A 26707-nucleotide genomic window follows, 5' to 3' on the forward strand; every position below is an offset into this window, starting at 1 on the left:
TCTTTCTTTCTTTCTTTCTTTCTTTCTTTCTTTCTTTCTTTCTTTCTTTTTCTTTCTTCCTTTCTTTCTTCCTTCCTTTCTTCCTTTCCCCATATCTCTTCATTTCACTTATCCCCCTCTCCACCCTGTACATTCTGTCCATTACGAGAGAGAACACCTGAATATGTTGCCTTGATGACACAATTAGGCCCAAATGATATTTTGAAATGCTACATTAGTATGATAATGAATTTTTGAGCCTAAAATGTAAAAAATAAAAATAAGAGGAAGCATTCGAATGTAATGAACTACCAGAGAATAGTATTTTTTTCCTGAAGACGTCTCACAGATGCTACCTATACCCTCACCCTAAAGGTTTTCTTTACTAATGACATACTGAGAGAATAAAGTGACACAAAACAGGATCCCATACAATCCACCGACTACAAAACTATTCCACAAAGTATAAGGTTCATTTAAAAAAATACAGATTAACCGAAGTGAATCTATATGTGGGTCTGATATTTACTGAAAGGGTCTGAGTGAAAATTAAGTCTGGAGGAGCCAATGCAAAAAAAATCTGTGCAATGACCATTATTGAGTCAAATACTGATGAAGGCAACTGGAAACATGCATGAGGTGGAAAAGGCTTTCTATTTCCTTGAAGTTATCGGAAATTGAGCCTCCTTCTGGGCGTGTGTGCTTTTGAGGGAAGATGGTGGGATGGAACTGAGTTAAATGGAAATGTCCCAATCAATATGAAGCACTCTAAATTCCATTTGCTCCTTGCCCTTTAAGGACATACTTTATAAGAGCACAAGAAGGTTGTAACTTGATTCCCCTGCTGGGTGGGAAAGGGCCTACAAACATTGATTTCTGGTGCATGATAACATTTATGACAGCGCTCAGCTTGCAAACTTTTAGACCAAAGGGTTATTTCATAATGAAAAAGAGGGAAATCAAGTCGAGAGCTTTTTAAGGATCCTGTCAGCTCTTCCAGTGGCTGAGAGGTCTTTCTCCTTCTTTCCCAAATAATACCATTGTTTGTCGCCTTTGCTGCTGCTCACCTTTTTCTCCCAATTTTGTCCTCTTTAGTATATTACCAAAAATAAAATGTATGTGTGTGTATATACATACACATATAGATACACACATATTTTTATGTATGTGTGTGAGCATATACATACTCATATACACATACATATATACATACACACATACATACACATACACACGCACAAACACTCTGGAGAATTGTCCTCACCCTGAGTAAATATGTACGTCTTATAGAGTGACAGGCAATTTTTTTTCAGATTCCCTAGAAAAGACTACATAGCTCATTTAGAATCGTTCTCTATATATTTTTTAATGTGAAAACAGGCATCATGTTATAGTGGATTTAAGTACTGGGTTTAGAATCAGAAAGACATGGATTTGAATCTTGTCTGAGACAGCTATTAGCTACATGGTTCTAGATGATTAACTCACCATCTCTGACTTTCTTTTTCTTTAATATCCTAAATATTGATAGTATTACCAGCCACCTCATAGAGTTATTTTGAAGGTTCAGTGAGATGATGTAGGTAAAGTACTTCCCAAACCTTGAAATGTGATATAAACATGAGCTATGATTATTCCTGGGAATAGAGCTGGAGAACTTTTTTTTTTCGCCTTTGGCTTCCTTCTCACAGGAGGAATCCCAGACCTAATTTTTACCTGTGATTTCATCAGTGAGGGGAATTTCGGGTTCTGCTTCTCTCTGAGACCAGCCAGAACAAGGCTAAGCTTTCTTCTACATAACAACCCTTCAAAATCATATCCCTACACCCCTCTCTTCTTCAGTTCATTTAATCACTTCTCTCATGGTGTGAAATCAAGATCCCTCACCTTGTTATTTTACTCATTCTTGCTATCTACAAGTTGTAAGATCATAAATTTAAAGACATTAAGGGACCTAAAAGTCCAACAAACCCCAATGCCCTCATTTTACAGGTGATGAAACTGAGGCACTGAGAGATTGTGACTTGGCCAAAGTCACAGTCAGTAAGGGGTCTAAGGTAGGATTTGAACTAAAATCTTTCTGATCCCCGAACCCAGCTCTTTTTCTCCTCTGCCTTACCTATATTACTGGAACAATTCAATTCAATTTATTTCCTTTTAATTCAGTTTAACAACTCCCTCATTTACATATGTTTAGTGATGTTTTATCACCAGCTTGTCTCTTTTGGTAACATGCTACATATAACCTTCTCCCCATTCTGCTTTCCATTTTCCTAGGGGTTACTTGAAATTTGTAATCCTAATTATTTTGAAATTGGAGAAATTTAGATATAGTGATGAAAACTTATTTAATCAACTAGAACAGGCTTTTTCCTGATTTTATTTTACTCGGAGTTCAAATGATACTTTTCAAATGCAGAACCGGGCTCTGAAAATATCCCAGAAATTGTCACGATTACTCCTGCATGATTTCCTCATTTTCTGCAAACTCCAAATAAAGAAATTCTCAAGGAGGCCAGCTCTCTCTTTACTATACCAAATAGAAAAAAATTAAATACTTTCTGCCCTCAAGGAGCTTGGCCTCCTTTAGAGGACACCACACACACACACGCACACACACACACACACACACACACACACACACACATGTTTTACCTTAGTGTATTATGAGATTTTTCAAAATTGGGAATTCTTTTCCAATATTAAAGTAGAGATCAAATGGTAAGGAGGGGAAGAGGGAATGGAGAAACAGTAATGGAAATCTGTTTCACAGTCTACTTTCCTTAAATGTTCAAAGTGAAGGGAAAATTGAATCCAGAACTGATTGCTAAACATGAAATAAATAGCATTTTGGCTTTAATATTATTCCCCATTCAACATATTGCTAATAATGCCCTATGCACAGGAAGTGCCCCAAAGGTGTTTTCAGTCTGGACTTCTGATCCATTGATGGAGGGATATCTCAGTGATGCAGGTGGGCAGCTCGTCTGTAACTAATTGCCTTCATTTCCTGAGGCACTTGGAACCTGTGGTTACATAGGCAGTCTGGGTAACAGGCAGGGCATCTTGCTGATACCAAGGCACTGCCTGTTGGCATCTTGACATAGGGAATAGTATTAAGAATACACTGAATAGAAAGAACCATAGGATATCACGTGAGGTGAGAATGCAATTAAATTGGCCTTATCACTCAAACTGACTGCTGCTGCATTGGAATCCTCATAATGTCAAAAAGCCATGGAACCTGGGGGAAAGCTTGGGGTCTATTAGGTGGATCCTATTAGGTCTATTAGATGTACACAACATGAACATGAATTGCATAGGATTTGAAGGCTTGAAGGATTATGTGATACATCCTATCAATGAGATATCGTATCTACTGAAGTATACAAGAAAGACATCGCCTATCATGGGTATATGCTAAGCATAAAGCCACATTGCAGGAATTTGGTTGTTGTGGGATGAGGAGAAGGGTAAAAATATTATCTCTCTTCCACTTTTGCTTTGTGGATGACCAGGAGCATTGATGGAGGATCAAATACATCTTTTCCCCATAAGCCTACCAAGCTCCTTGGAAGTTTCACTAAAGTAGAACTTCTGGGAAAATTTGTGGATACAATGATTGGCCACAACTTATAAGGGAAAACTTAGAAGGAATTTTTTTTTTGCTATTACTAGAAATGAAAAGTTAAACTAAGAGAATCTGAGTAGTAGTAGTAGAGGAATTAAGATTAGAGGGAAAAAAGAAAACAGATTTAAAGTCTTGGAGCTAGCTGGCTGGGTGTACTTGTCTAAGGTATGAAATCACAAAAAATTCCATTGTTTCTCCTGGGACTGTGATCTAAAAAAGCTGCTATACCCCTCCCTCTATGGGAGAAGATGTTTTAGAGCAACTAGACACTAGTATATGTCAGCAGAGTATAGATCAGCAGAGGTGCAAGCTTGTCACTGGATGGCATTACCAGATAAACTCAGAAGGTCTGCAGGATAGATAAGAATACTGGAGGCAAAGAAGGACTGGCATGGTGATGGCACCTGCCTACTCCTGTTCTCCTAACTACAATTTATGGTACCAGCTCATGCCCCTTCTCCCCATGGTGACTAGTGTATTGGGGGGGGGATAGTATTTCTCATTAGTATTTTTTTCCTGTTGGTTCTAATTACTTATTTTTGCTTTGAACCAATGCTTCATCATTATCTGTTAACTCACTCCCCCCTCATTTTGGGGCACTACTGAGCTATGAATTTAACTGTATGCCAACACACTGAGTGCCTTAAATCTGGTGTGATTTTCATGGGGGTCAAGATACTGTACGTATAACAAAAGCTTTGGAGATGTGAACTTTTTCTTCCATGAAATATTTAAATAAACCCCAAGATTTGTAACAGTAATAGTAAATTGTTGGGCTTGGAGTCAGGAAGACTCATCTTCCTGAGTTCGAATCTGGCTTTAGACATTTACTAGCATGTGACCCTGGGTAAGTCACTTAACTCTATTTGCCTCAGTTCCCTCATTTGTAAAATAAGCTGGAGAAGGAAATGGCAAACCATTCCAGTATCTTTACTGATAAAACCCCAAATGGGGTCATGAAGAGTCAGACACAAGTGAAAAACAACTGAACACAAACAAAGGTTAATAAAAGGTAAGCATTTAACTAGATATGACCATTTTCTCTTCTCAACATCCATAACATTTTTTGCTTCTCATCAAGTCAAAAAAATGTCTCTTCTTAAGGTACTTTAGAGAAATAATTTAGTCTGACCTTTTCATTTTAGGATAAGGAAACTGAATTTAATGGAATTTAGATGATTTTTTCGGGAGTCACATGGTTTCTTTTCCTTCTTAGTGGGAACAGGCAACAATCCAGTTGTATCCACCCCACTCATTACTCAACTAGTGGGAGAACATAGAGGAGAGACTTGGCCCTTTGTCCCCTTTTCCTCACCTACTGACCAACTTCACAAGTTTAATAGTATTTGGTGAATCCTAAGCTGTTTGAATCTAGTAACAGAAAGGTGTTCCCTTGGGTGACATGACCAATACAGGAAACATTACCAGTCAGAAAAATTCACCTGGGTATATTTTGGGTAAACAAAATACTCTATTTTGTTGCACTTTTACTAGATTCTTTTGCCTATGGTAGTTGTCTTCAGTTCATTTTAATTCCATTCAATTCCACAAGTCTTCATTAAACACCTACTGTGTGCCAGGCCCTGCACCCAATAATGGGAGAACAAAGGCAAAGATGAGGCTCTTGATGCTCTTAAGGAGCTTACACTTCAATGGTGGGTGAGGATATGACATACACAGCTAAGTCCATACAAAGGAACAAAACCATTTTCCTGAGAGGCTTGCTGAAGGAGAAAACCCCTGAACTGTCAGAAAGTGAGGCTCAGATGAGGAGGAAGCACATGGTAAACATGGAGATTTTGTTGTAAACTTCCTGAGTAGAGACATGGCTAACAGGTCAGTTTGATTAGAAAGGAAGTACGGGAAAGAGAGTAATGTGAAATAAGGCTAGGAAGGTCAGTGGGGATCCAGATTGTGCTGGTGCTTAAATTACAAGCTAAGAGTTTTTTATTTCATCCCAGAGGTAATAATGAGTCATTGATTATTTTTTAATAGAGGAATTACTAGCCCTGATCTGTGTTCTAGTAATCACTTTGTCAGCCTTGTGGAGGATGGATTAGAGATGGGGGAGAGGGATGCAGGGAGACCAATCACGAAGCTGTTGCAGTCATTCAAGCATGAGATCTTGAAGGCCTGACCAAGGGTAGTGGTTGTGAGTAGAGAAAAGCAGAGCAACATGAGAGATGGTGTGAAGATAGAATTTACAAGATTTGTCAGCTGATTGACCATGGTGGGGGTGAGGAAAAAGGACTAGTCAAGGAAGATGGGGAGCGGTCAGCAGTCTCCATCACACTCTTACTACTCTACCAGATTCTTCCTTGTTTTATAGTTCTTTGTGCCCCTGACTTAGTTCCCCTACCAGATTAAAAGGCCCGTGACCATCTCAGCTTATTTTTGCTCCCTCCTACTACCTAGGACAGCACCCTGGACAGCATTCTGCCACAGAGTAAATATTTGTTGAATTCAATATTTGGTAGTGTAGGGCAAAATCTCTAAACAGGAGGCAAATTCTTTGGAAAATGCACAAAAACTTCATTTCCAAGCAATTATCCCACAATTGGTAGGGATACATACCACAGCAAACTTTTCCTAATATTTTGGTGTGCAACCTTTCTTCTGTTCTTATCTGTTGTCAGACAACATGCCAGCTGTCAGATGGAGAAAAGTAAGAAGCTCCAGCATCACTATTCATAGCACCTTCACTTGTAGAGGCCCTAAAAATAGCTTAATGGGATGAAAACAAAGCTGAGATTGGGAGCAGCAGGTGGCCTCTGGTGAATGTAGGCAGCACTCAAGGTGTAAATTAATTTCAATGTCTCTGTGATCCCAAACAACAATGAGATTATGGAGAATAAAGCTTTTGTTACCTGGGATTCCAATATTTGAAATAAGTAATAGGGATATAATAATACTTTTTTCATTAGCACACCTTTTCCTCTGGGAGAGAGGTATCAAAAAGAGAAGAGAAAAATCTGTTTTGGGAAGAACCTGAGATTTCTCCACTCCCCCAACATCCTTCTCTGACTACTGGACCCCCAGAAAGGAGAGATACTAAAACTGATCTGAGGCAGATGGAGCACAAAAGAAGCATTCTCTGCATCTGAAGTTTGATCTTGCTTAAATTATTGGCAAAAATTTTTGCCCAGTATTTTCTTCTTAATTATCCCCAGGCCTTTGGTGGTCTGCTTCTGGCCTCCGCTTTGTGTCATCACATCTGCCTGGCCTGGAAGCTTTGGAAAAGTGAACAACATGGTGAATTGGCAGTCATGAGACCTAGGCTTGGTTCTCAGTTGTGTTACAGATAGTGTGACCTGGGACAAGTAACATCACTGTTCTATGAAATGAGGAGATTGGACAGGATGACCTCAAAGACACCTTCCAGTTTTAAAGCTTATGAACTCAGTGCTTAACAGAGTACCTGGTACATAGTAGGCACTTAATAAATGTTTATTGATAGATTGAATCAAATAATTTCAGACCCAGCTTGAGTTTAATCTTTTCTCTATACTTTCCCAAGTGTTCCAGCCCAAGCACACCTAACCTGGCCTCCTACCAAGTTGAATGTTGATACTTGTCCTAGAGATTGCTATTCTGTTAGATATTATATCAAAACAATCTATCCTTGTTTCTTGAATGTAATTTTTTTTTCCATCCCAGGAAGTTTCTAACCTTCTCAAGGGCAAGGATTATGTCCTATACTTCTATTATACCTTCCTTGCATAGTATCAGAAATATCAATGCTCAATAACTTGACAATTCAATTCAATAACATTTATGAAACCTACTCTGATCAGTACAGGGGCACCTACTATGATTAACATGGTGATAAAGGTTTTGAACATTCAAGGATAGTTTATGAAGCATGTGACATGTGCCAGGCACTATCCTTAGGTGCTGAGATTACAAAGACACGAGTGAAACCATCTCAGCCTTCAAGGAGTTTATTACTCTAAACCCTGTGAATATAAATTGGAAAAAGAAAAAAAAGAGTTTGATACCTGCCCTCAAGGAGTTTTCAGTCTTGTTTGCTTTAGAAGGAAAGGCAATTGGAGGAGAAGAAAGAAAATCAACAAAAAAGGCTCTGTCCGAGAGAGTAAAAACCCTTTAATTTGTGAACTCCTCAGGCCTTCATATTGTCTATGTGACCTAGCGTATGGTAGGACCTAAATAGTTATCTTTGCCTGTTTACCTGTTCCATGTCCCTTATAATACTTCAATTTAATAAATCTGTATTAGGGGCCTAATATATTCAAGGTTCTAGGTCCTGGGACATCCAAAGATAATTTTAAAGATGAACATTTATCAATTAACCATACATACTTCATGGCCTCCATTTTGCTAAGACTAACTAATGAAAAATCACCTTGTGTAAAAGGTTCATCATGGATTTCTAGCTCAAATCATAAGGTTATAAGTGACAGGTGGAAAGCCAACACCCTAGAGACCATCAACTTTAATCCTCCCATTTTACAAAAGAGGATACTGAGGCTGACAGAGGTTAAATGACTTGTCCAAGGAATTGTGAAAGATGGGATTTAAATTTGGGTCTTCCTCATTCTAAGCTCAGTGCTCTACCCACTGCATCACCTAACTGCCTTTGTAGATCATCTCATGCAACCCTTATATAGAAGTGGAGACCCAGAAGAAGCAAGTGACTTGCCAAAGTCATCCAGGGATTAAGTAGCAGATCTGAGATTCAAATCTAGGATCTTAACTAATCAAATTAATTCTGTTCCACTATGCCACACTGGACTTAAACAATTACCCCAGTTGGGGGTCTCCTGAAAGGGGAAAAATGCAGGATTGATAAATACAAGGCAACGTCCTTGGTGCTGCCCCTGGGAACCTCTGGTTTCCATCAAGTCTAAGCTCAAATACAACATCCCCTGAGTGAGCTTTCCCTCTCTCTCCAGTGGAAGCTGCCCAGCTCTATGAATTACTTTGTACTGGATGGAGTTTATATTGGTCTATCTCTATATGTGCAATTTCCTGCTCCCAGTAGAATAGAAGGTCTTTGAAAGCAAAAGCATCTTCACTCTTGTCTTGGTGGCCCCAGGACCTGGCACCAAGGTCAGTTACCAACACTTCATCTTATGAAATCTCAAATTAAGGATTTAATTCACACACTCTTGAGAGGTTGCAGCATCTCTTTCATGCCCTGTGATTGTTCTGGACCTCTTGTGACTTCATTATCTGGGGTGGGGAGGGAAAATATCTTCCTCACACTTGGTACCAATTAATTAATAGATAATAATTTATTAGGCACCTATGATGTGCTAGAGCAGGGGTGGGGAACCTGCAGCCTCAAGGCCGCATGTGGCCCTCTAAGTCCTCAAGTGTGGCCCTTTGAATTGGATTTAGTCAAAGGAACACATTTGAGTACATAGAGGGCCACATGTGGCCTTGAGGCCTCAGGTTCCTCACTTCTGTGCTAGACATTGTGTTAGATGTTAGAGATACAAATACAAAAGTGGAACCGTGTGATACAGAAATAAAATTGCAAAATATCAACCCAGGTGGACACTTCCAGAGCCAATGGCTGCAGAATAACTGGAATGTGCCAAAAAAAAACCCAACTCTGGGCTGGCTGGGGTGGTTGCCTAGCTCTGAATCTCATGGAAGCATATGTCCTCATCTGAACCCAGGCCATTTTCTCCACCCTCTCAAGGAGTCCTTCTGGGGTGAGCTAAGACATGAGCTTCAAGATTCTTAGACTAAAGAAAAATGTAACAGTTCTTTCCCAGTATGTGTATATATATATACATATATATATATACACACATATATGTATATATATACACACATATATATGTGTGTATATATATATACACACATACATACATACATACACACACACACACACAAATACCTGCCAACATTATTTGCATATACAGATATAGGAAAGACAATATGGTTCAGTAGAAAAAGAAATGACCCTGAAGCCAGGAAGACCTGGGTTCCTAACACACCTGTGCTGCATACTAGCTATATGACCATGGGCTAGTGGCTTAACCTCTCTGTGCTCTAGGTAACTCATTATGACTATAAATTGCAGAGAAGGTACTTTCCCTGGACAGATAAAAGGTATTTGTACACCTAGAAGTTCCCTATATCAATGAAATCATAGTTTCAGTCTCTCTGCTCATGTGCACACACAGACACACAGACACACACACACACACACGCGCACACACACACACACACACACACACACACAACTTTGGGAGAGGGGAATGTTTTTTGCATATATGTCTGTGAGCGAGAGCAAGGAGATCCTATACATGAATATAGAAGCTGATGAACTCAGGTTTCAGCATGTAAGAGGTGCTGAAGTGGCCTCGTGTTAGTAGCAATCTCTGCATTTCCACAAGCGTTCTTTGCGGCCAAAGCTCATTCAGGAGGAGGACAACACCTAATTAGCAGCTATTCCATCTCCTTGCAGACAATTTACAAATCTCTTCTCTGGAAGGTGAAAGAAGCTAATGAGAGGAAAATACAGGGTTTGAGTTGTGGGAAAGGGAGAGACTTCCTCCCCTTCCACGACCACATCATGATGGTAGCGCCAATGGCTTAGCCTATAGTGGGTTTGGCAGGAGGGTCCATTCTCAGGAAGCCAGAGTTATCCCGACCGTCTTTTGCTGAGGACTGAATGCCAATTTAGTGGGCCCCCTTTGCCCATTCGAGAAGGCAATGTGAAAAATCAGAAGTGACAGCACATTTAAATTGAACCCTTACCAGAAATTGGGTATCTGGACATTTCTTTGGAACAATTTCAATCCCAGGCAAAAACAGAAGGGGGACTATGGGGATTGTTTGAGGAGATGTGCTGCAGGCAGATCCTTTCATGGATGAGAACCCAGTGCTTGCAAGGGTGATTTGTTTTAGAAAGAAGAAAGCATTCCATCACTGGAGAAGAAAGAGGAGGTGCAGAAATAACTCCCCCCCCCCCCAACAAAACAAAGAATTTTTTTAAAGTGACTTAATTTTTAATTTCCATAAATGCATAAATGCATGAAAGCAGTATCATAATTTTGAGCCCTGAATAAACATTCCAGGAAGGGCCTCTTCCTTCTTTGTCTAACCTATGATACATTGCCAAAGTCTGAGCTCCCGTGTAATGAACTCAATCCTGAAGGTGTACCAGTGACTGTTCCAGCCCCCACTGTCTGGATTCCAGGTACTTTCAAAGTCCCCCTGTGCCCCACAGCTCTACAATGCCCTTGGGGGGTTGCAATGTCCTGTTTCTCTGACTTTAGCTCAAACTGCTACCTATTGTTTTTCCAATTTTAGAGCTCCCTGCAGCCCAGTTCCATTTCACCACTTGATAGTCAGATTAGCTTTTACAAAGGACTATTTATTTCAAAGGCATAGTCAGCAAAAATACAAACAACCCCCATCCCCTCAAAAACAGACCTCTCAGAGGCATAAACTTCCCTATAACCTCAGTCTCTGGGAAAGGATGGAAGTTAGGCTCACAGGCTCAGTTCCTATATAGCATGGTTCCACCAAGTTCCAATTCTGCCTTGGGATTGAATCCTGAAACCCTGGCTTCTCACATCTTCTTTGCTGGATTGTTAGCAACATATGGCCTAGGATCCTGCCTCCAGAACCATAAGGATTAGAATTCCTAGGTCCAGGAACTCCACTACCTCCACTTAGAACTGAAAAGGACAACCAAAATATACAAAATTCCAAATCCCGTTCTTGGGACCATGGAACTCAAGAAGATGTGAAAGGTCGCCCTTCCTCCCTCTTTGCTCAGTGTATGATACTTAAGCTTCAAGTAAATAGGACCTTTACTTCTGGGAGCATCTGGCAAGAGCGAGACTGTGACAGTCTGGCAGTTTTAGAGATATATCCCATTCTGACTATGCAGCCAATGGGAAGAAGCGGTTGCCACCACCTGGTAGAGGAAAGCAGGACATCTTCTCCCAGAAGCAGGAATCTACTGCCTGCCACATGGATGCTCCCATCTTTAGGTGATCTGAGTGTGCACCAAAGCCTACAGAGTTTTTTCAATAATTGTCTCTGTGGTAGCTGCATACATCCATATTTTCTCCTAAAAACATCAGAAACTGATTCACATCTAGGTCATTCACCAAAAAAAAAAAAAAAAAAGAGCCTTCAGTTCCCACATAAGCTTTCATAAGCTCTTGGTTTTATGAACTCCATTCCTTGCTCTGGAAACAATTTAGAACTCTCCTTCTCTTCCCTTTTCTCCTCTATCTTTACTCCCTTTGCTTTTATATCTCTTTATTCTTTCTTTCTTTTTCTTTCCTTCCTTCCTTCCTTCCTTTCTTTCTTTTTTCCTTTCTTCCTTTCTTCTTTCCTTTCTTTCTTTCTTTCCCTTTCTGTGACCTTAGGCTACATTTGTAAACACTTGGTATTTAGGACAAAGATGTGCTCTGCCCTATTCAGTTCACATTTTAAATATTGCATTCAACTCTGGATGGAGTGATTTGAAAGGGTAGACTCAAAAAGGAGATCAAGATGGTGAGGAGGTCCTGTCATATGAGGATCATTTGAAGGAAACAGGAAAGTTTATCCTGGAGAAGAGAACCCTTGATACGGCTATGCTAGCTGTCTGCTAGCATCAGAAGGACTTCTGTATGGAACTTGACTTTTGGGATTTGATCCCAGAGGGTCAAATTGGGGAGCAGTGGATGGAAGTCAGAGATAGAGATTTTGGTTTTTCTATAGTTAGTTGGATCAGTAATTTCACTCATGTGGGTATTCCTTCCACTGGTATAGATCACTACTCTTCCATGCCTTCTCATATAATAATAATAAAAAACAGCAATGGTGATGATAGTGAGTAATATTTATATAACATTCACTATGGCCCAGGCACTGTGCTAAATGCTTTACAAATATTTCATTTGATCCTAACAACCCTAGGAGGTAGGTGCTATTATTATCCCCATTGCACAGATCAGGAAACTGAAGACTAGTTTAACTAACTTGCCCAGGGTAATATAGGTAGTAAGAGTCTGGGGCAGGATTTCAACTCAGGGTTTCCTAACTCTGTTTTGTATTATTTTCTACAGGTCTTCCTAGAATTCTTTATGTTTTTATATTTGTCCCCTATATATTATGGTAACCCCTACATTGAAGATATACTAAAATTTATTTAATCATTCTCTGAATTGTTACATATTTTAGCGATTTCAGTTTCTCACATTATACATGTTTACAGATTATTCATAAATGTGTGTATGTGTGTGTGTGTGTGTGGGTATGTGAGCTAGGCTCACAGTGACTGAGCCTGGGGTCAGGAAGTCTTAAGATGAAATCTGCCCTCAGACATTTACCAGCTGGGCAAGTCAATAACTCTGGTTTTCTTAGTTTCCTCATCTGTAAAATGAGCTGGAAAAGGAAATGGCATACCACCCCAATATCTTTGCCAAAAAAACTCCAAATGGGGGTCATGAAGAGTGAGACATGACTAAACAACTGATCATCTAATCATTTTCTAAATTGTTAGACATTTTAGTTATTCCAGTTTCTCACATTATGTTTGTTTACAGATTATATATAAACATATATATATAAATACACAAATGCACACACACATACACACATATATATATATATATACATATATATATCATTACTAAAAATAAGCATGTAGCTTTGCAAACAATAATAGATATGTTGGAACAAATGGTATATCTATAATTTATAACTTTTGTAGCAAAGAATGAATATACTCACTTCCCCATAACCTTGCCAACGCTGCATTTTATCGTTTTAAACTATTTTTTTCGTTGTACAGATGGTTGTGTTGTGGTACCATAAAACCTTTCTTATTTGCATTTATTTGGTTCTTAGAGAATTTGAACATATTTGCAAGTGTTTATTCAAATTTTTTCATTTATTTTCATAAATTGTCTGCTCATGTCCTCTGGTCCATTACTCACTCAAGATGGGATTTTATCCAAATTCTTATGAGTTTAAAATTTTTTAGATATTATAGCAGATAATAAAAATTAAAAACAAATTTAGACATTTGTCTCATATATTTGCCATAAATAACTTCCCACAGACTTTTAAAACCTTCATTATGTTGTTTTCATTGTACAGAAGTTTTAAAATTTTAATTTTGTTTTTTTTGTTGCCAATTGTTTGCTTTGCTTAATAACAAAATATCCCTTGAATTGTTTTCTCATTACAGTTGAGAAAACATTCTGTTTTCTCCCATTTTATCATCCCTTTTGTGTTTGTCTCTAAACCACCGGGAATTTAATGTGGTATGGCTCTAAGGTTATTTTTTGCCTTATTGCTAACAAATTTTCCAAACTATGTTTATAAAACAATGTATCATTGTCCAGTTTGCATTTCCTACAGGCTTATCAAACACCCATCTTTTATAAATATTTTGTTTGAATTCTAGGCTAGGTATTCTTTTCCACTTTCCTTTATTCATCAGAAGAAATTGAATACAACCCCTTCTGATAAATTTTATAGTCTGCAAGTGTAATTCTACTTTCATCAGACTGGATCATAGGATCACAAGACTAGAGATGGATGGGACTTTTGGAATCAATGTATTTTGACAATGATGTTACTAAAGTCCAGAAAACGACTAGGCAAGGTCACACTGGTGGCAGAGATTCAAACACCAGATTTCTATGACTCTGAATTCAAGGCTCTTTCCACTATACCACGATGACTTTCAAGAGTTGTTTTTCCCCCTCCAAAAAGTTCCTTTAAAATTTTCCCAATTTTTTTCCATATAAATTTTATTTTTCCCCCCAATTTAAAAAAAAAAAACCATCACTGGCACTTTAACAGGTATAGCATTAAATAATATGAATTAACTTAGGGATTTTTGTCATTTTTACCATGTTGACCTGAACCATCCATGAACATTGGAAATCCTACCAATTATGTTGATCTTCCTTTGCTTTTGTCAGTAATGTTTTACTGTTGTAGTTTTTATGGTCATCTATACCTCTAGGTAAGTTAACTCATGAATGGTTAAGGGTTTTTTATTATAAAAAGTTTATTTTATTATTTTTTGTGATCCTTATAAACAGTATGTAATAATGTGAATGCTTTTGTGAGTTTATTGTGAATTCTAGAATCTGCTGAATATATTTATTGTTTCTATTATTTTATTGTTGTTGCCATTAAGATCATTTGGTTTCTTAGAAATATTGTCATGTCATTTACAAAAAAAAAATTAACCTCATTATTTCCAACATAAACTTTTCTCATTATCCTTTATTTTCTTGTTGCTATTATCCTTTCCAATACAATGTCAAATGGAAGTATTGAAAATGGAGATATTTCTTTTGTACCCATTTTGGACCAATATTTCCCCATTGAATGCAATGTTAGTTATTGGTTTCAAGTAGGTAATTTGCATTGTGGTGAAGAAAATCAATGTCCATTATTCACTTTGGATATTGCCAGCTCTTTTCCACTTTCTTTTTTTTCTTGTTATTCATTTGTTGCAAATTTCATTTTATTTATAAACATGGTATATATTTTAGCTATTTTCTTTTTTTGTTAAACATACACAAACTACAATCTGCTGATTTTCTGTTACATGCATAAAAGTTTACATATTTTATTTTATCATCTTAAGTATAAGTTAAAGTAGGTTATTATTTTAAAGAATCTATCATCAAGACACTTCTTTATCCTAATTGTTCTCCTGCCTGTATGACTGCTCCTTTGTCTCCTTTGCTGGATCTTCATTCACATCAAGACTGCTCCCTGTGGATGTTTCTGAGGACTCTGTGAGCCATCTTCTCTTCTCCTTCTATACTATTTCACTTGGCAATCACATAAACTATGGTTTCAATGATCACATTTAAGCAGATGACTCTCAGATCTACTTGTCAAGCCCTAACTTCTCTCCTGACCTCTAGTCCAACTACCTCTTAGACAACATAAACTGATGTCTTGTAGATAGCTTAAACTCAACATGTCCAAAACTGAACTCATTTTCATTCTTTTCAAAACCTCCCTCTTCCTCACATCCTTGTTCCTGGTGAGGAAGAAAGAAGAAAGGAGGAAGAACAAGAAGCACATGGGCCCACCAAAAACCACCTTTAAGTATTGCTCTTTCCTGCCTTTCTTTTCAGGTTCTCTCTCACTCTCTCTCAGAGAGGACCACAGACACCATTGCTTTCCTTCCTTCCTTCCTTCCTTCCTTCCTTCCTTCCTTCCTTCCTTCCTTCCTTCCATTCTTTCTTCCTTTTATCCTTCCTTCCTTCCTTTTTCCCTCCCTCCCTCTCTTCTTCCCTCCTTCCTCTCCCTCTGTCCGCATAGGGAATCATAGTCTTACCTGAAGGTGCTCAGCCCAAAGGAATAAAAATTTTCATCACTAAATTCTCACAAGATATTCAGAAGTTTATGGGCTAGATTTCTTTTTTAAAGGACCATGCTTTAAACCCAAATCACCCTGGCTCTCATTTATTGGCCAACAATATATCCTAGCCCAAGTATCATTTGGTCATTGTTTGGGTTCTGATAGTTCAAAGTAAATGTAAATAAGAATTGTTTCTGCTTTGGTCAGAAACCCAGAAGGTTTTCCCCACCCACATTGATTTTCTTTTGACTATGAAAAAGAAGCCATTTTTTGCCTCATTTTTACCTACCCTTAATCACTGAATGGGCATTTCCTCAGACAAACTAAGACCTGGGAAAGACCTTAGCTTAAAAAGGCCAAGATTTCCCAAAGCATCCAAGGCAATCTTCAGTCCTCCCCACTGGACCCAGATGGCTCTGGAGGAGAAAGTGAGGCTGGTGACTTTGAATAGTCCTGCCTCACTTAAATCTAGTTCACTTGCAAATGATGAATCACCTTCTAGATGTCATGGTCCTCTTCAAGAAAGAAGGACAAACAACCACAATTCCTGGCAAGGGCAACACCATCCTCCCAGTCACCAGGGCTCATAACCAAGGTCTTGTCCCCAACTTCTCTTCACCCTTACACAGCAATCAATTGTCAAGTCCTATTATCTCTTGAAAACACCCCTTTCTTTTCTCTGACCCTCCTACCATTTTCATGCCAGCCCTCAGTAGCCTGTGGGTTGGTCTCCATGCCTCAATTCTCTCCCCACTCTAATCATCCTATCAAATTGATCTTCCTAAGTCTGACTATATCATCTCACTCTTCAAAAAACAGTATTGGTTCCCTATTACTTTTAGGATCAGGTATAAATTCCTCTGTTAGGCTTTTTAAATCTGTTTATAACCTCAAATGCCTCTACCTTTCTATTCTTCTTATATCTTACTACCCATCACATACTTTTCAATCCAGTAACACTGGCCTCTTAGCTGTTTCTGGAACAACATACTATATCTTTCAGCTCTGAACACTTCCACTGGTTTTTCTCTACATCTGGAATATTCTCTTTCTGTATCCCTGGCTTCTCTGAAGTCTCAGCTCAATTCCTACCTTCTGCAAGAAGCCTTTCCCAGTCCTCCTTAATTTTTACACCTTCCTTCTGAGACTACCCTCTTTTTATCCTGTATATATCTTGTCTGAATATAGTTTATATGTTATCTCTCTCACTAGACTGTAAATGCCTTGAGAGCAAGAATTTCATTTTTTTTTTCCTTTCTTTGTATTCCCAGCATTTAGCACAGTGCCTGGAACATAGTAGGTGCTTAATAAATGCTTGTTGACAGGATGACCGAAGGTTAAAAGTCGATCTTTCTTCTCCTTGAGAGTATATTTTTAACTGTAAATTTTCCTAATAAATTATTTAAAATCTTGTTTTTTAAAATATATTCTGTTGTTTTCAAGAGACAAATATTGATTGAATAGTTATTGAGTTAATAGGCTAGAGTTTGCAGGATATTTAATTTAGGACTGTAGTGCCAGGTGGGAGCTAGATGGCCCAGTAGAGAAGGTAACAGGTAGACTGAGAGTCAGGGAGAACTTCCTGGCCCTAGGCAAGATGCTTCAGCCTTCCTGAGCCTCAATTACCTGATCTGGAAGAGGAAGGGTCTAATGTCCCTTGCAAAACTAAATCCAGGACCTTAAGTACTTTAGAAAAAAATGTGTTTTTTCTAGTTGAGTACACTTATAATGTGGATGTTTTTCTGACATGTTTATTTTTTTCAAGTTTGAAGTATAGTTTCATTATTATTAATAATTATGAGATTTAACATATATTTGATTAGAAGAGTCTTATTTAGGATTTTAAAATTCTAGTGTCCTTTTCTCTTTTGTAATATTCCCTATTCTTGGCTACCATGAGTTTTTTTTTTAATTTATTCCTCAATATATATTGAACAAATACACACACACACACACATAGATGCATGTTTGTGCATATACTCTCACACGTATGCACATTTTGATGGCATTCCCATTACCTGGAGCTCAATATGCCTTTCTTGTTGAATGTTGTTGCTGAGATGCTAAGGGGAGTAATATTCACCTCAGTGCTGTATCTTCATTGTATACATATATGTGTGTGTATATATATACACATATATACACACATACATATATGTTTATATGTATACACATACATGCATGTTTATATTATATGTGCCATGTGTATGCATGTATATTCCCTCTGGAGAAATAGAGGAGGATGTCAGGCTAGGGTGACTGAAGGCACGGGTATGAGGGCTATCAGAACGTAGATTGCCAGGTTGAACTTGGGGTGAAGATGGAGACTCTCCTCTCCTAGCTGGACTTTCAGGGTCAACAACATGAAGGTGAAGGGCTGGGGTAGAAGTAAATGTCTCAACTTTGGCTTGAGCTCTGTATCAAAGGGATCAGATACTCTGGTTGTATGTGCCCTCCTGATCCTCTAAGCCCATAAAGTTAGAGGAACAGGTTTACTCTCGTACCTTTGGGCAGGATTTCTGTGAAGATTTGCAGCCCCCCTAAAATGAATGATTTCATAATGATCAAAGCTGTCACAAAGTAGAATATATTGCTTTGGCTGGTGGTGTGGTTCACAACACTGGAGGTACAATGGCTATTGGAGGCTGCGTGGTTGCTTGTCAGGTTTTGGGGGGGAAGGAAGTCCTGCATAGTTATAGTTTGGCTACTAGGTGATCTCTCAAATCATTTGCATTGCTGAGATTCTATAGTTTATAATTCCTCCCTCCTTTCCTTCCTTCCTTCCAGCCTTCCTTCCTTCCTTCCTTCCTTCTTTCCCTTCTTCCCTCCCTCCTTTCCTTCTTCCTTCCTTCCTTCCTTCCTTCCTTCCTTCCTTCATTCTCCCTTCTACCTTCCTACTTTCATTTATGCTCTTGCTTCTTTTATCCTTCCCTCACTTTTCTCTTTCCCATCTTTCTTTCCTTCTTCCCTTCCTGTCTTTCTCTTCCATTCTTTTCCATTTTTTACATGCAGCAGCAATAGTTGTGTTTATTCCTAAGAATTCTTTTTACCTTTAATGTAGTAAAGAAAACAGGATGGTGATTTAGCAAAAACTAATTCTTTGCACTTGAGTTGTACAAAGAGCTGTTCAGATGTCCAATTTTGGAAAATATTTTTTCAATAGGAAGAGGTCAAAAGGACCTTAGCTTCATGTCAAAGCTTTGAATATCTTCTGCCAACATCACAGCAGGCTGAGTTACCAGGGTTGGCCCTTTGGGCCAGTGATTCGGGAAGCCTCTTCCCCCAGATTGACCCGAGGCTCCTATTCTTTAATGTCTTCTACTTTCTATCAGAGAGATTTACAAAGCTATTTAAATTCAGAGTTATCACTCTAAAGCTATCATTAGCGAAAGTTATAGGTTCTACTCCTGTTCTCATTTCCAATCAACTTCCAATGTCAGAGGCCAATAGAGTGAATGATCCCATTAAAATGGTCAGCAACCTATTTCTTTCTCTTCATTTCTCTAAATTTTCTTCTAATGTGTTCTTTTAGTTCATTGCATCCCTCTCATGGGTCTCTTGTTTTTGTGTGTTTCAGAGGTGACATGGCATCATTAAAGAACACATAAGATTTGTAACTGGAGACTCTGGGTTCCAATCCTGCCTCTGATACTTAGAATCTTAGCATCAGAGATTCAGTAGTATAGTAGTAGTGGTACTAGTAGTAGCAGTAGTAGTAGTAGTAGTAGTAGTAGAGGTAATACTGCTACAATTGTTAATACTATCACTAATAATAATAGCTAAAATTTGTTTAATCCTTTAAAGTTTTCAAATTGCTTTATATATGTGATCTCATTTATTCTCACAATAGCCCTGGGAGACAGGTGTTATTATTATCCCCATTTTACATATGAATGAAGATTGAGAGAAATGAAGTGATTTACACATAGTCACACTACTAGTGTCTGAGATGGAATTCAAACCTGGCTCTTCCTAACTACAAATCCAACTCAGTACACTGTATCCTCTCTCTGCCCGTGTTGTCAGGTGATCTAATCCAATCCCCTCATTTTACAGAGGAGGAAACTTAGTTAGATAAGTTGTGATTTGCCCAGACAGTAAGTGTTAGAAGTAGGATATGAAACCAAATCTTTGTCTCTTAAATCCAACATCTTCTCTATTATTGCATCCTGTTTCCACAAATAATGAGGGAGAATCTAACATAATTCCTAAAACATAGTAATCCTAAAATAATACAAACACCATTTAGGGACACATTTTAGTTAACTTCCCGAATCTGCCCTGAACTAAAAATCACAAGGACGGGGAGTGGGGGGGAGTGAGGGGGGAAGGGACGTGTTGTCCATTAGGAATAGGATTGGCATATTGAGCTGCTGGAAGAACAGCGATAATTATTATGAGGTTGGAGGAAGTATTGGGCAATAAGATGCCATCTTTGGCCTAACTTGGAACATGACCTTTTGCTCTAAAAGGGAAAGTATTTTTTTTTAAACAGTTACATGACTGCTCTGGGCATTTCATCAATCCTCCATCCAAGTTTGTTAATTAATCAAAAGGTTAGAACATCTCAGATTCCTCCTGCACTAGGAAAACTTATGGGCTGGTGTGCAGCTTGTCTCCTGTTTTGCCCAAAGATAGTATGTTAAGAATCTTCCCACTGAGTTCTATTGTGTATCAAAGACAAAGTTATTATCACAATTATTACTCATGCTCTTTGTCATGCAAAAAAGTATAAGTAATGTTTTTAATAATGTAAGCCATTAAAAAGTTGTCAGGATGAATTTATTGAGTCTGCTGCAAACTACTTTGGGGAAGGATTTTTCTATTCACAAATTTGTAACCCATTGGTGTCTGGATAGCTGAATTTTCCTGAATTGTTTCATAGCATGCATACACACACACATACACATACATATACGTATATATGTACATATATATACATATATACAAATATATGTACATATATATACATATATACAAATATATGTACATATATACATATATACAAATATATGTATATGTGGATATGTGTGTATATGTACATATATAGATAGAGTATACATCCTCAAAGTTTATCAAATTACATGCATATTTACATGCATATATGTGAGCATAAGTGGATTAGTGAATGAATGAAGGCATACATATCTATTTGGGAGCCACATTCAAAGTTTTGAGTCATACTCACCAAATTTTTGCAAGCTTGGAGAATTTGTGGTAACAACAGCACCTTTTTTTTCCATAGACTGGGCTAGTTTCTCTTTAAAGGGGCAAGGATACTATTCTCAGCATTAGATTGTTCTAGGGGTTAGCATTTCCACTACTGGGACAGCCTTCTGGCTGCCTGAGATACAGAAAGCTGAGCCTATGAGAAAGTAGGGCTTCTCAGTTTCAATGATATTCCCACTTCCTGGCATATTAACATGCCTTTCTTAGTAAATATTATTGCTGAGATAGATGGAGAGGCAGAGGGAATCACATTCACCTCAGTGTTGTATCCTCATGGATCCTTCTTATTGTTGAGTAAATGTCTCTTTCTTAAATGTTTGATGGCCCATCAGTGTCTCAACACATTCCAATCCTGAGCCTAAAGTACTGGTCTTGTCTGACTTAGGCTTGGCCCACTACATGTACCAAATCTGACAGAGGAGGAACTTAGGTGTGTTTATAAGAAATGGGAAAATGCACACACAGCACAACAAAACATAACAAAAACTTTCTCCAATATGAATTGCTATTCAGCTAAGTAATCAGGACAATTGTGAGATTTTCTCCTGTGGACATACTTGATAGGACAGAGGTATGTTTGCCCAGAATGATGTTGGATATTGTTTCAGCAACAGACTGAGCTTTCCAAGGACTGGGTTGCCTAAGTAAAGAGCAGCTTATCACCAGAAAGATGACCACCTGGATAATGAATTCTCATGGCAAAGCATGGTTTGTGCATGGATGGAATCCCTCTGTCCTCTAGTTTTCAGGGACTGATTCTAGGCAGTCTTTGGACTAGGCATAGCATACTAGTCCAAAGACTTGTATGCTATGCAGAAGCCTCATGCTCATCAAACAAACAGACTTTAAGGGAAAAACAAATCAAGACACATTGGACCTTGAAAGTATCAAAAGAAACATAATCCAGAAATTGATTATATTTTAACAGATAGTTAACAGTTCATTACTGATGCATGAGTCTCGATTGGTCTTCAATCAACTACCTGTGCGCTGGTAAAGCAATAGTCAAAATGAATACAAATCGTGAAGAACAAAAAATGAGAAAAAAAGATTTGACATGCAATTTAAAAAATTCAACCTGACCTATTAAAGCAGATTACTGATGATCAAAAATGGGATATAGATGTTGAAAATGACAGGCACTGTTTTCATGTAGAAATTCAACCAATGCACACACATATGGCATCCAATGGGAGTGAATGTTGAATATATATTCATCTACAAAATCTTAAAAAGAATGTTGGAGGAATATTTTGAACACCCTCATCTAGCAAAACAAAGAGAACCAAAAGAGCATAAAAACTGGAAGAGAAACCAAGAGAAAGCTTGGCAAGAAGGCCAAATCATAAGGAAAGTTGTCACAAAGGCCTTTAAAGATAATACGAAAAGGAGGGCAACAAAGAGACGAAAGAAGGAAAAGATCTGCAAAGGCATTTATAACAAACTTTTCACCATCTAGAAAAGTGTTAACTTCAAAGACCCACAGGTCTGTAAGGGAGATAGAAGTGTCATTAAAGAAAACAAAGTTAGGAAAAGCTGGTTGGATTGGACAAAGTAAAATGAACTGTAGAGCAAAATGGCAAACCACTCTAGCATCTTTACCAAGAAAACTCCAAATGGGGTCATGGAGAGTTGGACATGACTGAAAAATGACTCAACAACAGATAGGTTATTTATGCTAGAGATGACATAATTGGGAAGGTGTTGATCCCCAAGAAATATGATGGACAGGGAAGTCACAAAGGTGTGGGAATATCCTCAGACCTTGTAAAGAGCAATGACAGCAAGAAGTTGACTTAGAGAACATTAACAAATATTAATATACATGTCTTCTTTCCCATCTGTGTAATATTTTTGAGAATAACCTATTCACATACACAATGAAAGCATTTTGCTTGGGAATATCAGGCTGGAATTTTGGCAGCAATATTCCACAGTAGACTATATAATTGACAGAAAGATGCAGAGAATATGAGACCCCACTGTGTTTACTGTTGTTCACTATAAAAAGCTTTTGATTTGATATCACAAAATGCTTTAAAGCTTCTCTCTTATAATGAGTCTCCCATGTATTCATCAAAAGTATCCAAGGTTACGTGAAATTACACTAGAGATAACTTTTTCTTTTCCTTTTGGGAGAGCATTTCTCTGATAATTAATATTAATTAAGGCATGTAAGGAATTTATGTAGTAATTTAAGATTTACAAAGCACTTTATATAAGTTATCCCATTTGATCCTCTGCATGGAAGGATGAACCTTGTGAGAAAGATGCTATTTTTACCCCATTTTACAGAAAGGAAAACTCAGGTCGAGACTTGCCTTAGGCCATACAGTTAGAAAAGTGTCTGAGGTAGGACATGATCTCAAGTCTTCCTGACTCCACGGCCAGTGCTTTAATGACTCTTCTGCCTAGCCAGGACATGTGCTTATAAATAGAGGGATGTATGCTTCCCAAAGGTATTTATGGAAAAGATCCCCTGTAGAGTACAAGGTGAAGAAGTCTTCTGTACAGAGGGCAAGATCCTCCAGATGCTCCTCTTTGTGGATAACATCTAGTTGGTTGAATTGACCTCCATTCAATAGTGATCATCTCTTCTATCCACATAGGTCAAATCAAGTGACTGAAGAACGTCTAGCATTCAGATGACAACATGCAATGTGATAGACAACCTATATAGTGTATCTTGACTAGATTCTTCAAATGTAGTACAAGGCCTAGAATTTGTTCAAAACAGATTTGTGTCAATATTGCATAGACTGCATAGATTTTTCTCTATCACTCTTCTCCCTCTCCTTCCTGGAGAGCCATCCCTTATAACAGATTTTTAAAAATGTGATAAAATATGTAAAGTGTGTTATTACAGAGGATATCCGTGTCAATGTGACGGCATGTCCATTTGGTTATTTGAGAGATTAGGAGCAGGGTATGGGCCAGATGACAAGTTTTTTTTTTTTTCAATTCTGAGATTCCATGATCTGAAGCCTTATGTCTGGGAAATCAAATGAGAAACAGATACATTGTATTAAAAAATGGAGGTACAAAGAGGAAGAAGAAGGCTTCATTTTTGTCTTTGGATCCCCATATACCTAGCACTGTGATTTTACATAGAAGGTACTCAACAATGCTTTCTTATTGAATTGAATTTGGCCTCATGGACCATTTAATGGATTGTTTTGTCTTCTAGGACCAGTCTTGTGGTTTGTCCTTCATTCTCAAAGAGGACCATGAAATTAGGGAGATTTTGAGATGACTTGCAATTGACTTTGATTTGAGTGAGGGAGGGCTGTGCAAAGTCACCAGCCTCACTTTCTCCTCTAGAGCCACCTGGATCCAGTGGCCAGATATTCCTCAGGATGACTGGAGATGGCCCATGATGCAGTGGGAGTCTTGGCCCTTTTAAGCTAAGGTCTTTTCAAGTTCTCACTTTGAGTGAGGCAACACCCTTTCAGTGAATAGGCTTCTTTAAGAAATGAGTCAAGGATTTTCATCAGATTTGGCTTAAGGAGGGAATACCATGCACACTCAATTGGGTATTGAAATCTACCCTGCCCTTTAGGGAAATAGAAGGCGAAGGGGATAAGAGAAGGAGGGGGAGATAGAAGGGAGGGAAGATTAGGTGAAGGGATATAGAGAATGCACACCATCTTGGGGTGGAGAGAGGGATGAGATGGGGAGAGAATTTGGAACTCAAGATCTTGTGGAAGTGAATGTTGAAAACTAAAAATAAATAAATTAATTTAAAAATAAAAAAATTAAATAAAAAAGGAGTCAAGGGATGTCCTCTTTAATAATAATAATAATAATAATAATAATAATAATAATAATAATAATAAAAATCAAACTGAGAGGGGAAGACCCTGAGGGTTGCTGCCCAAAAGAGCAACAGTTACTACTTACATTCACTCTCTAGACAACCACAGAAGGCTGGCCAGCAAGTGATAACATTTTGGATATACCTTTAAAATCCTACTTTAAACTGCCTATTGAGTAAGGGAATTCATATCAGTAGGGAGATGCCCCGCAGTTTTGAAGTTGGTGGCACAAAGTCAAGCAGAATATCCAAAGGCACAGCTTCTACAACACCATCCCCAGCTTCCCAAATCCCAAAAGTTCTGGTTGCTTTGCAGCCAGCCAATTCAGACCTGATTCATTCTCCATTTCTGTGAAGGGCTGTGATTTGCATTTGAAAGCTTGATCAATCCAGAGAATAGAGGCAATGACTGGTGTGGAATTAGGGATTATCATCCTAATTTATCCTCTTTTAAAAGAAATTCCTTTTTAAAGAAATTCATCTATGGTCATATGAACACCAATAATCACAAGTTTCTTTACCTCCCTGGGCCTCAGTCTCCTCATTTGGAAGAGGGGTTAGGCTAAATGTCTTCTGAGGTCCCTTCCCACTCTAGATCTGTGATTTTATGCCTTGTCAAAGGGAGATGATGTCATGTTGATAGCCCCCTACGGCGTTACATGAGGAACCCACTCTCTCAGTTTGACATGCCCAGAGCCTGCTTCTGAAAGTTTCCAGTGGCTTTCTCTTCCTTTTCTATATTATAGCCTTCCTTTGTTTCAAAAGGAGTACCTGGTCACCAAGAAGGCTTGTGATAGAGATGAAAAGAAGAATGCTTGCCTTGAATCAGTCCCTGAAAACTAGAGGACAGAGGGATTCCATCCATGCACAAACTTCCCAAATGTTCTTGTTGCTAATAATTAGAAAAGGCTGCTTTAAAAACAAAAATCATCTTTTATAAAACTTGAAAAAAAAAACAACACCTCACCAAAAGGAGGCTTTGGTTGAGACATTGGTGGGGTCTCAGAAGTTAGGAGCTGGCCTTTTTACTCTTTGTCTTTCCTCTGAGAAGTGGGGCCCTTCCACCAGGGACTTCTGTCAGCCCCTTCCAGCAGACCCTTCTGCCCAGAACTGTTAGAATTCCTTTGCCTTCTACAGCAGTTTATTTATTAAGGCTCTGTAGGCTTATAGCTCTAGGGAGCTCCAACTCCTTTTGAACAGTTCCATTAGCACTTAATTTGTCTGTGGCCATTAGATTAACAAAAGGAAACATTAACTTTCCCCAGGCTGAAAATGAACACCAAAGATTAATTAAAAATAAAGGTAATCATGGCCTTTATATTTTTCTCTCAAACTTTCCTTTCTGGGAGATCTTGAGTATTTCTGGGAATTCTTAGTTGAAGGGCAGGGAAAATTGCATTTTCTCCACCTCCCACCCTTAAGATTAGCCTATATTAGAAACTCAAATTTATATAGCACCATACACGCATAATCTCATTTAATCCTCAAAACAACCCTGTGAGATATCCATCTGCCTGGCAGGTATTATCATTCCCATTCTACGGAAGAAGAAACTGAAGTCCAGAGAAGTTATTTTGCATAAGAACACACAACTAGCAAATGGCAGATCTGTAGTTGAGGGAAGGAGGGGATGGCTGCTGGTAGGCATGGTGCAACAGGAAAACAGATAGATAGATAGATAGATAGATAGATAGATAGATAGATAGATAGATAGATAGATAGATAGATAGAT

Source organism: Vombatus ursinus, unplaced genomic scaffold (assembly GCF_900497805.2).
Source record: "Vombatus ursinus unplaced genomic scaffold, bare-nosed wombat genome assembly UNPS02014773.1, whole genome shotgun sequence".
Taxonomy (NCBI): domain Eukaryota; kingdom Metazoa; phylum Chordata; class Mammalia; order Diprotodontia; family Vombatidae; genus Vombatus; species Vombatus ursinus.